Raw genomic sequence first — 12,449 nt, 5'->3', positions numbered from 1 at the left:
TCTGAGTTATAATAGAATTCAGCCTAGCTATGCAGGCCAGCAAAATTAAGATACATGTACCCTAAATAAGATAAAACTGGTGTTTCTCATGTAAAGGAAGTCCAGGGTGATGAGCTTGCTCACATTCATCAAGGACCCAGGTCCCTCCATCTTTTTCCTTCTTATTTGACATGTAGCTTTGACTTCATGGTACAAAATGGCTGCTTAGGCTCCAGCCATCCCATCCACTGCTTAGGCTCCAGCAGTAGCAAAGACAGGTTGGTCTCCTTCCTCAAAGGTCATCTCCTAGAAGCCACACCCACTACTGTTATGTAGCTTCCATTAGCCAGCCTTCAGTCACATGGCCAATCCAAGCTGCAAGGGAGGCTGGGAAATGTAGTTTTTACTCCAGTCAGCCAGTGCCAGCCAAAACTCAGAGTTTCTATTGCTGCGGAGAAAGGAGAAAAGGGATATTCAGGGCCGGTGACACAGTCCTCCTTAGAGTGGGCATCACAGTTCCTCACCCACCCACCTTCGTGCCTCCTGGGACTGTCAAGTGTTTTTTGTTGTTATGCTTTGTTCCTAGCAGCTTCTTTAAATGTCAACAGCGGCCAGGCACGGCAGCTCAAGCCCGTAATCCCAGCACTTTGGGAGGCTGAGGTGGGTGGATCACGAGGTCAGGAGATCGAGACCATCCTGGTCAACATGGTGAAACCCCGTCTCTACTAAAAATACAAAAAATTAGCTGGGCACGGTGGCGCGTGCCTGTAATCCCAGCTACTCAGGAGGCTGAGGCAGGAGAATTGTCTGAACCCAGGAGGCAGAGGTTGCGGTGAGCCGAGATCGCGCCATTGCACTCCAGCCTGGGTAACAAGAGCGAAACTCCACCTCAAAAAATAAATAAATCAATCAAAATAAATAAATGTCAAGAGCACAGGGGAATGCTTGGTGTACGGATGTCCTCTGACCTGCTGCAGGAGTGATGTTATTTACTGCCAGCTCAGCCAGAGCCCACCTGCTGGAGGTCACAGCGCTGCCGGTCCCACATCAAGCCCAGCCAGCCGAGCTTCCCCAGCCCCAAGCCTGACAACCTCCCTCAGAGGCTTTTCCAGCAAGATGCCGAGTGGCTGTCACCGGAGGCTCCTCCCTGGGCAGCAGCAGGTCTTTTGGGCTGGTGTCCTCACCTGTCACCCCCACCCTCCCCCAGTGGGGCCACGTACGGGGGATTGGCCAGGCCAGCATCTCCCACAGAACCACTGTCCCAGCCCAGTGCGGTGCCTCACTCTTGTAATCCCAGCACTTCGGGATGCCTAGGCAGGAGAATCACCCGAAGTTGGGCGTTTGAGATCAGCCTGGCCAACATGATGAAACTCTGTCTCTACTAAATATACAAAACATTAGCCAGGCGTGGTAGGGCGCCTATAATCCCAGCTACGTGGGAGGCTGAGGCAAGAGAATCGCTTGAATATGAGTGGCAGAGGTTGTAGTGAGAGGAGATCGTGCCATTGCACTCCAGCCTGGGCAACAGAGCAAAACTCCAACTCAAAAAAAAAAACACCACAGTCCTGAGGGCCAAGAAAGCCTTCAGGGCTCCGAGGGTAGCCGTGCACCTTAGCCGAGCCCACCCAGCTCTGGACACCAGAAGTGGTGGTCTCCACCCGAATGCTGGTGCTCAGTCCCCCAGCCTGGGCCCTCCGCTCCTCCCACAGTGTTGGTAGGCACAGTGGCTGCAGTGTGTTGGTGGTATCTGCCGTCTTCCTGGAGGTCTGATCTCCAGCAGCCCTTCCTGGGGCACTTGGATGAGGAGGCTCAGCCAGGGGCCCTCACCAGGCACCCAGCAGGACTTGCATCTGAGCCAGGCCCCGTGTAGACCTCCGCTCCAGCCATGTAGCCTCTCCCTGGCACAGGGGACAAGGCAGCCCTCCTCTCCCAGAGCATGACTTCAAACCCAGCCCAGCACAGGTGGGAGCCCCTAATCCCTGCTGGCCAGATGCCAGCTATGCTCCACCCACCTGGAGACCCTGCACGGATGGTGATCGGGTTTTGGGACCCAGCGCTGAGGTCTTGGACTACTATGGCTGAACAAAGACAGGGACCAGCCTGTCAACTTCCCTCCATGATCTCAGGGACGCAGTTCCCCAAGGGTGGCCTTGTCATGGCCCAGGAGGGGTGCTAGTCCCGCAGGCCAGAGCCAAGAGCCACAGTGTGATGTGAAGTTAGCCTCACTGAGTCCCGGAAGTGTGCTCTCTCACTCAGTCCCCAGGATTATCTCAGGAGGTATGTGTGGTCACTATCATCCTCATTTTACCAAGGAGGAAACAGTTCAGAGAGGTGAAGCCATCTGCCTGAGGTCACACAGCCCTAAGTCTTCATGGTTAAAGCAGAGGTTGATTAGACAGACCCAATTTCCAACCTGGCTCTACCTCCTCCTTCGCCATGAGTGGGAGAGTCCCTTTGCCCTTCTGAGCCTGGTTTCTCCCTGTAAAATGGGGGTTGCCCCTCCCTGCCCCACACCTCTCATAGGGAGCATTTCAGAGCAGGCAGTGTGAGAGACTCAGGTGAGAAGGTCTCAGGGTCTTTGCACAGGTGGGACCCCAGAGGTCACTAGCAGCAACCCTGGGTCTGATGTCCTCTCTAGACCGACCAGGCAGGCCTCTGGGACAGCTGGCCACCCTGACGGCTGGTCCTGCAGGAGAGGCTGCTGAGTGGGGCTGAAGCTCGAACTTGAGTCCTGGTCCAAGAAGAGCATGACCCCTGTCCTTGGGGAATGTCATGGCCTAGCTCCAGGCCACCCTTCTATGCCCCGCCCCACCCCTAGCTCCCCTGTCCATGAGGATGGAGCCGGGCAGTGGCCAGCTGGCGTGACTGCCTGCAGCAGCAGATGGGGCTATCCCTCTGATGGCAGGGAAGACTGCACAGTGCCATCCACTCTTCCTGCCCAGTGCCCTCCTCTGCTCACTGACCTTTTCGTGCCAGCCTGGCAGTGGTCCCCGCAGGGAGAGGACGAGAGAGGGGCCTGCCCCTGGGTCTATGAGGCCCACACCTGTGATGCACTCAGACGATATAAGAAACAAAGTACCTGAAAAGTCACTGCAGGTGGTGGTGAGCATGTCACAGGTCTAAAGCCTGAGCGGGTGAGAGGGACACGGCCAGGGAGACAGGTGACAACTTGACCAGGAAGACCTGCCTAGGGAGGTGACATCCAAGTGAAGAGTCTGGTGGCAAGAAGGAGCCACCCTGCTAGGAGGGTGTCCATCAATTGCAAAAGCCCTGGGGTGCAGGAGTTCCAGCTAGGCCAGCGGTGAGGCTGCCCAGAACCTGCAGAGGGCTGGGGTGACGAAGGCAGGCAGGATGGCCCTTGCAGAGCTGAGCCAGGGTTCCGAGTGTAGTCAGGGGCTAAGTCTGGGGCTGTGGCTGTACAGGCAGGTGGAGAAGCCCCTCTACTTTTGGCTGGGGATCTTGCTTGTGGCCCACCCTGAAAAACAGACCCTCCCAGAACTTTGGGAGGCTGAGGTGGGCAGATCATGAGGTCAGTGGTTCGAGAACAGCCTGGCCAACATGGTGAAACTGCATCTCTACTAAAATTACAAAAGTTAGCAAGGTGTGGTGTCAGGTGCCTGTAAACTCAGCTACTCGGGAGGGTGATGCAGGAGAATTGCTTGAACCCACGAGGCGGAGGCTGCGGTGAGCCGAGATCGCGCCATTGCACTCCAGCCTGGGTAACAAGAGCGAAACTTCGTCTCAAAATAAATAAATAAAAATAAAAAATTAAAAATATGTAAAATAAAAATAAAAAAATTAGTGAAGTGTGACAGTGCATGTCTGTAATCCCAGCTGCTCTGGAGGCTGAGGTGAAATGCTTGCTTCTGCCCAGGACTTGAGGGCTACAGTGAGCTGAGATTGCACCACTGCACTCCAGCCTGGGTGACAGAGTGAAACCCCCCATCTCAAAAAGAAAGAAAAAAAAGGAGGCTGAGCACGGTGGCTCATGCCTGTAATCCCAGCACCAGCACTTTGGGAGGTCGAGGCAAGTGGATCACAAAGTCCGGAGTTCGAGACCAGCCTGACCAACATGGTGACACTCTGTCTCTACTAAATATACAAAAATTCGCCAGGTATGATGTCATATGCCTGTAATCCCAGCGACTCAGCAGGCAGAGGCAGGCGAATCGCTGGAACTCACTCGGGCAGTGGAGGTTGCAGTGAGCCAAGATGGCGCTGTTGTACTCCAGCCTGGCTGACAAGAGCAAAAATCCATCTCAAAACAAAACAAACAGAAAAAAAAAAAACTTATTAAAAACTAAAAGTTGGCTGGGCATGGTGGCTCACGCCTGTAATCCCAGCACTCTGGGAGGCTGAGGTGGGCGGATCACCTGAGGTCAGGAGTTTGAGACCAGCCTGACCAACATGGTGAAACCTCATCTCTAAAAAAAACCAAAAACCTAAAAGATAAGTATCATTGCCTGCTTGCCAATTACCAAGGACAAAGCAAAGCAGGAAAAAACAAACACAAAACGTATCCAACGCCGGTGAGAATGTGGTTAAACAGGCAGCCCGGCCCCTCTCCCCGCCCCTTCCCCGCCCCTTCCCCGCCCTCACACCCGCCCTCACCCCTTCCCCGCCCCTTCCCCGCCCTCACCCCCGGCCCCACACCCACCCTGCCCCTTCCCCGCCCTCAACCCTGCCCCGCCCTTGCCCCGCCCTCACCCCGCCCCACCCCGCCCCTGCCCCGCCCCTGCCCCGTCCTCATCCCTGCCCCGCCCCTGCCCCACCCCGCCCCCTCCCCGCCCTCACCCCACCCCGCCCTCAACCCTGCCCCGCCCCCTGCCCCACCCCTTCCCTGCCCTCAACCCCCGCCCTGCCCCTTCCCCGCCCCTCCACTTCCCCACCCCTTCCCCCGCCCTCACCCCTGCCCCGCCCCTGCCCCGCCCTCACCCCTGCCCCACCCCACCCCTTCCCCACCCCTTCCCCGCCCTCACCCCGCCCCACCCCTTCCCCCGCCCTCACCCCCGCCCCGCCCCCTCCCCGCCCTCACCCCGCCCCGCCCCTTCCCCACCCTCACCCCCACCCCGCCCCTTCCCCGCCCCTTCCCCGCCCCTTCCCCGTCCTCACCCCTGCCCCGCCCCTGCCCCGCCCCACCACTTCCCCGCCCCTTCCCCGCCCTCACCCCCCCCGCCCTGCCCCTTCCCCGCCCCTCCACTTCCCCACCCCTTCCCCGCCCTCACCCCTGCCCCGCCCCTGCCCCGCCCTCACCCCTGCCCCGCCCCACCACTTCCCCACCCCTTCCCTGCCCTCACCCCGCCCCACCCCTTCCCCCGCCCTCACCCCCGCCCCGCCCCCTCCCCACCCTCACCCCGCCCCGCGCCTTCCCCACCCTCACCCCCACCCCGCCCCTTCCCCGCCCTCACTCCTGCCCCGCCCCTTCCCTGCCCCTTCCCCTTCCTCACCCCTCTCCCCAACCCTCTCCCCGCCCTGGACGCTCCAAACAGCATCAGCTGACGCTTTTCAATCGATACATAATGTTTTACTGTTTATGGGGTACGGTGATATTTTGTTATATGCATAGGATGTCTCTATGGGATTTTACTGTGGCATGCACCTCTGTGTGTGTGTGTGTGTGTGTGTGTGTGTGTGTGTGTTTCGAGACGGGTTCTTGCTCTGTCACCCAGGCTGGAGTGCATTTGTGTGCTCATCGCTCACTGAGGCCTCAACCTCCGGGTTCAAGAGATCCTTCTGCCTCAGCCTCCTGAGTAGCTGGGACCACAGGAATGTGCTACCATGCCCGGCTAATTTTTACTTTTTTGTCTGTTTGTAGAGACAAGGTCGCACTATGTTGCACGGGCTGTTCTTGAAGTCTTGGGCTCAAGTGACCCTCCTGCCTCCGCCTCCCATCTGCTGGGATTACAGGCATGAGTCACCGTGCCTGGCCCTACCCAAAGAACATGGAATGCTCAGGTCAGGGTGTTAGGGGTGTCAATCACCTTGAGTACTGGTCATCTCTGTGTGTTAGAAACATTTCAAGTCCTCTCTTCTAGCTACTTTGAAGTATAAAACACATTATTGTTTTCTATATAAATGGATACTTTTGAGGACCTTAAATTTTTAGCCCCAGATCCAGAGATTCTGCTTTGGAAGATCACATCCAAAAATGTAGGAGAAAAAACAACAAACAAAAATGCTTATGCACAAAGATGTTCATCACAGCCTTGTTTATAATGGAAATAAAGTGGAAACCATCTAATTTTGGAAACAGAGCAGAGTGGTTAAATGGTGAAATAAACCGTGTTCCATTCTATCTGCCCCTGGACAGAAGTCACAGTGTTTACAAACATCATGGGATAGTGTGGGAAAATGGCAGAGTATACTTATTAAGTGGGAAAAAGTCATATTTGCAGGATGATTCATTCATCCATGGATCAATTTAGCAAATATTTATGGAGGGCTTGGCTGTGCCTTCAGAGCGGGGATGCGGTGGGAGAAGCAGAGCATGGAGCCAGCAGTTGTCACGCGCTGGAGTGCAGCCCTGATGACGGTGGCCCTGCTGGGCCCTGGAACAGGAAAGCCAACAGCTTTTCAAAGGTGAGATGCCTTTGAAATGGTGGCATCAGAGAAGGTGGGGACAGCCTTTGCAGGGGGCGCATAGAAGGGTTAGAATCTGAGGAGTGGGCTGGGCACGGTGGCTCATGCCTATAATCCAAGCACTCTGGAAGGCCAAGGTGGGCGGATCACCTGACATTGGGAGTTCAAGACCAGCCTGACCAATGTGGAGAAACCCTGGCTCTACTAAAAACGAAAAATTAGCCAGACATGGTGGCACATGCCTGTAATCCCAGCTACTTGGGAGGCTGAGGCAGGAGAATCACTTGAACCCTGGAGACAGAGGTTGTGGTGAGCCGAGATTGTGCCGTTGCATTCTGCATTGGGAAACAAGAGCAAAAAAAAAAAAAAAGAATCTGATGAGTGGGGTGTGACCAGATGGTCGTGGTGGGTGGGGAGCTGCACAGAGGCAGCCAGAGTCCAGCCAAAGCCATCAGACATTCTTATCTGGCACTGGGGAGCCATGGAGGGTTAAGGAGGCAGCGGTGAGATCAGGTTGCCTTGGGAGCATCTCTCAGGAGCCACCTTGAGTTGTCTGTCCTCCCACATTGTGGCAAGACCACTCACCGTGACCCACATCCTTTGTAAGAGGAAGACGACCCTGCCCCCGCCCCAGGACCTATCAGGGCCTTCATCTCAGCGGCCTTTCTGCCACCACATTCCTGTCCTGGGTGATCAAGATGGACAGAGTCAGGGCCCCTTCGGAGTGCCACGGTCACTGCTTCTGGCGTGTCCACATCCCCAGAGCCCAACAGCCCCTCCCCTGGGACCACAATGGCTCGTGAGAAACCAAACATTCTGTGGCTCCAGCCCGACACCCCTGAAGACAGGCGGACGGCCGTCCCATGCCCTCCCGCCTCCGCCAGGCACTGGGTTCAGGGAAGCAGAGTTGCACAGTTAGGGGGCAGGGGTAAGACAGAGGATACCAGAGAGCCTGCTTACCCCCGATCCAAAGCACACGCGTCCGTGTGGAAGAGGGAGCCCCATGGGTTCTGGGGGGCCCCTCAGCTGCCACCCAGGGCAGGACCTGCTGCCCATAAATGCCCACTGACCTCAAAAGACGCCAGGCAGATAGAGATCAGACCACGCGGCCAGCCCGTGCAAGGGACTCTGCCTCCTTCGTCCACATTCTTGTCGCAGCCTCATTGCAAGGGTAGGAGGAAGTGAGCCTCAGAGAAGGTGAGTAACTTGCCTACGGTCACACAGCAAGCAGTGAGCAAAGGTGAGCAAGCCCCTCAGAGGTCTCCCACCAAGGAGGCCATGAAGCTGCTTCTAAAAATGCAGCAAACCAGCTCACAGTGTGTCCACAGCACCCGGAGCAGCCTCGGCCAGTCAACCGAGGCTCCACTGACTTCCGCCACACGGGCTCACCAGGCTAGTGACCCCCACTCCTGCTGACACACTGGCCCACTTCCTCAGCCACTAAAGGCCAGGGTCCAGATGCTCGTGCTCATTCCTGGCCCAGCAGCAGTCGGCCTGACTTGTTCCCAGCTGGGCCTGGGCCCACCGTACTTGTAACGGCAAGCAGGAAATTAAATGAATCCTAAAACTCACTGATGAAACATGAGTCTCCGAGAGAGAGAGCTGATGTTCTCATGGAAACGTTGTCTGCTTTGGAAAGACTCAGTGCAGATGAGTTACGGAAAAGTCATGCTGGCCAGCTGCGACGGCTGGGACTGCAGGGGAAGACGAGGGAGAAACTCACAACAAGTGATCCTGCTCCCAGGCTGTTGGTGAGCCTCTTAAAATGGCTTGTCCTGAACCACCCGCTTCGCTTCCGTGCGGCTCACCGTACCGGAGTCTCCGCTGTCTTTCTGGACGATGTGCATAATGGAATTCTCTATTTCTTGGCACCAGTGGCTACTTTCAAGGAGAATTTTTGTCAGAGACTCATGCCTCTGCCCTGCCTGGGAGGTGCCTGCTCTGCTCATTTATTATTTTTTTTTTTTGAGATAGAGTCTCGCACTGTCATCCAGGCTGGAGTGCAGTGGCGCGACCTCAGCTCACTGAAACCTCTGCCTCCTGGGTTCACGCGATTCTCCTGCCTCAGCCTCCCGAGTGGCTGGCATTACAGGCACATACCACCATGCCCGGCTAGTCCTTTGTATTTTTAGTAGAGACAGGGTTTCACTATGTTGGCCAGATTGGTCTACAACTCCTGACCTTGTGATCCACCCTCCTCGGCCTCCCAGAGTGCTGGGATTACAGGCAGGAGCCACTGCATCTGGCTGAAAGCTCTGCTTTTAACACAAAGCTGACCAAGCCCCCACCCGAACCCAGCCAAGCCAGCCTTTTTAAAGCCTTGCTAACCTCACAGCCTCTTGGATCGAGCCCCCAAGCTGCCCGCTCTTCCTTGGGTAAGCAAGGCTGCCCGTGTCTCCTCCAGGCCTTTGCCCATGCCGCGCTTCCTGCCCAGAACACTTTCACCGCCTAAGCCCAGCTGTAGGTCAACCAGATGCCACTTCTTGGAGAACGCCTCCCTGGCCTCCATCAGACCCTACCTGTATAGAACCCTCTCGTCCTGTTTCTGAATCTCCACCGTACAGGTAACTCCTAGCTCCGTGTCTGCTTCTCCCCTGAGAGGTCAGCTTCCCCAGGGTGTGCATGGCAGCATTTCTGCTGTGCCCACACTGCCCGGAGCCAAGCTTGCCCCCAAAGAAGGGCAGCCAACATTTGTGGAACGACTCGCCAGGACTCAAAGTGGGCAAGGTACTCCCTAGACCGAGGCCTGGCATCATTACCAGGCCAATAAGAGAGGCGGGTGACGCAGTCTCGAACTTACCAACCCAGGGTGGCTTTGCAGGGGGGCGCCCCACTCCAGGGCTGGCTCCTACACCTCACACACCCACCAGGCTTCCGTGCCCACTGCTCGGGAGGGTTCACGGCTGCCACCTCTTGTCGTCCTGATACTGGGGCCCACCTGAGGCATTGAGGGGCCCTTGTCCAGAGATCAGCTCCCCAAGGTGGGAGTGTGGAGGGGGCAGCCCGGAGCAAGGCTGAGACATGAAACTGCCTGAGCACTTCTGCTTCTTCGTGGTAAGGACACACACCTCAATCACTTGGCAATTTGCTGTCTTTGGAGCAGGGTGCCATCTCTTTAGTGGAATTCAAAGTGGCATTACTTTATCTGTGGGAGTTCTTTCTGCTCACTTTTTTTTTTTTTTAATACGGAGTCTTACTCTGTCACCTAGGCTAGAGTGCAATAGTGCAATCTCAGCTCACAGCAACCACCTCTGGGGTTCAGGTCATTTTCCTGCCTCAGCCTCCCGAATAACTGGGACCACAGGTGCATGCCACCATGCTCAGCTAATTCTTATATGTTTAGTAGAGACAAGGTTTCACTATGTTGGTCAGGCTGGTCTTGAACTCCTGACCTCAAGTGGTCCGCCCACCTTGGGCTCCCAAAGTGCTGCCAGATGTGAGCCACCACACCTGGCTCTGCTTCCATTTAAAAAAAAAAAAGTTTCGGCCGGGCGCAGTGGCTCACACCTGTAATCCCAGCACTTTGGGAGGCCGAGGCGGGTGGATCACAAGGTCAAGAGATCAAGACCATCCTGGTGAAACCCCGTCTCTACTAAAAATACAAAAAATTAGCTGGGCATGGTGGCGCGTGTCTGTAATCCCAGCTACTCAGGAGGCTGAGGCAGGAGAATTGCCTGAACCCAGGAGGCAGAGGTTGCGGTGAGCCGAGATTGCGCCATTGCACTCCAGCCTGGGTAACAAGAAACTCCGTCTCAAAAAAAAAAGTTTCCTTGGTCCAGGCACGGTGGCTCATGTGGGTCATCCCAGCACTTTGAGGGGCTGAGGCAGGAGGATCACCTGAGATCAGGAGTTTGAGACCAGCCTGGCTAATGTGGTGAAACCTCCTTTCTACTAAAAATAGAAAAAATTAGCTGGATGTGGTGGCGCATGCCTGTAATCCCAGCTACTCGGGAGGCAGGAGAATTGCTTGAACCCGGGAGTCGGAGGTTGCAGTGAGCCGAGACCACGCCATTCAACTCTAACTTGGGCAACAAGAGCAACGAAACTCCATCTCAAAAGAATAAAGTTTCCTCAGTTATTATGTGTATATTCTCTTAAAGGACCCCCCCAAAATTTAGGCAAGCAAAGCCAGCAGCCACCTGGTCCTGGAAATCAAGCGAAGGTGAACTCATTTATGGGAGCTGTTGCTTCCCAGGGAATTCAGTTGCAGTGGGGGGCTCCTGGGCTCCCACATTCCAGGCAGACTTCATGGAATGACCCGCCATGGGGACAGGGCACCGGCCACCGCTCCTCATTCACTAGGGCACTGCAGCCACCTCCTGCGACCAGCCCTGTGATTTCACGAAAAACATAAGCGCATCTGCGAAACTGAAAAGCCACAGGCACCTCGGAGGGCCAGTCAGGTTTTATTTTGGTGTCCACCCGTGTTTGCATGTCGGAATTTCAGCTGAGCCCTCCTCGAAGCTGCACATGCCAGGGGCCGAATTTAACTTGAATGGGCTGCTAGGAAGAAGCCCAGGGCTGGCCTGACCTGGTTCTCAGGGAATGACCCCCTGGCCTGCAGCAGCTATTTTAAAGGAGGCTGCCATTTGGTCTTTGCCAAAATAGTTGAAAGAAGACCCCAGAATAGCAGGCCGGGTCTGCCCCGGCTTAGAAGCCGCATCTCAGGCTTAAGCAGGCGCGTGGGATGTCAGGGAGCAGGCGGCAGTGGCAGAAAAAGGCCTCTTGTCACCGAGGCCAGAGGCCCAGGAATGGCCCTTGGCTGACTGTTAGGACCCTGCATCCCTGGCCTTGAAGAGGCAGGAAGCCCCACAGGCTGATGTCAGAGAGGCAGGACTGGCGTGGGAGAACAGACGGGAATGGACCCCGGATATCTCAGATGGGAGCTCACCTAACATCAGCTGCCACCCCACTGCCCTAAGACCTGAGTGACTGCTGATATTGCCCACTTTACAAATGAGAAGGCCGAGGGTCAGAATCTACCCAAGGTTTTACCCAGAGTGAGGGACAGCCAGGCGGTCCTTACAGGCCTCGGAGGCTACGTGGGGCCCAGGAAAATCCCCCATGCAATGGCGGCAATCATAATGACCAGGGCAGGTGGGGAAATAATTCACTAACACGGAGATTTCACCTGCTGTTCCCTGAGCCCTGGGGCGGGGATAGGAGAGGGGTGAGGGAGCCCTTACTCCCCCAGGCAGGGCTCAGCTTGGCCTCCCCATAATAGGAGAGTAGCCTGCAGTGTAGAACGTAATTTTTTTTTTTTTTTTTTTGAGATGGAATCTCGCTCTCTTGTGCAGTGACACGATCTTGGCTCACTGCATCCTCCATCTCTCAGGTTCAAAAGATTCTCCTGCCTCAGCCTCCCAAGTAGCTGAGATTGTGGGCACCCACCATTCACGCCCAGCTAATTTTTGTATTTCTAGTAGAGATGGGGTTTCACCATGTTGGCCAGGCTGGTCTCGAACTCCTGACCTCAGCCTCCCAAAGTGCTGAGATTACAGGCGTGAGCCACCGCAGCTGGCCTGGAAGTGTTTTTTATCTGGCATGGCCCCTAAAGGCACCCGGCCTGCTTCATCCAATCCGGATTAAAAGGGCAACCCTGGAGGTCAAACCACTTCTGGGACCTGATGGGAACTGGCTTCTGGAGGGAGTTTTCCAGGACACGGCCTCAGCAATGTCTTCCTCTGCCCACGCTGACTTTAAGGCACCGCTTGGTACCTGTCACATATGCTCAGGGAAGTCACTTCCTCTCTGGGCCTCAGTTTCTTCACAGGTGAATTGAGGTGGAGCATCCCCACCCACATCTTGGGGTTGGTGAGTGAATGGAAAACGGCGCTCCCACTGGCAGGCTGATGGGGGGCACCGTGCTCTTCTGAGGCCTGGGCCGTCTT

The sequence above is a fragment of the Callithrix jacchus genome, chromosome 10, assembly GCF_049354715.1.
Source record: "Callithrix jacchus isolate 240 chromosome 10, calJac240_pri, whole genome shotgun sequence".
Lineage (NCBI taxonomy): Eukaryota > Metazoa > Chordata > Mammalia > Primates > Cebidae > Callithrix > Callithrix jacchus.
This window is presented reverse-complemented; position numbering follows the sequence as displayed.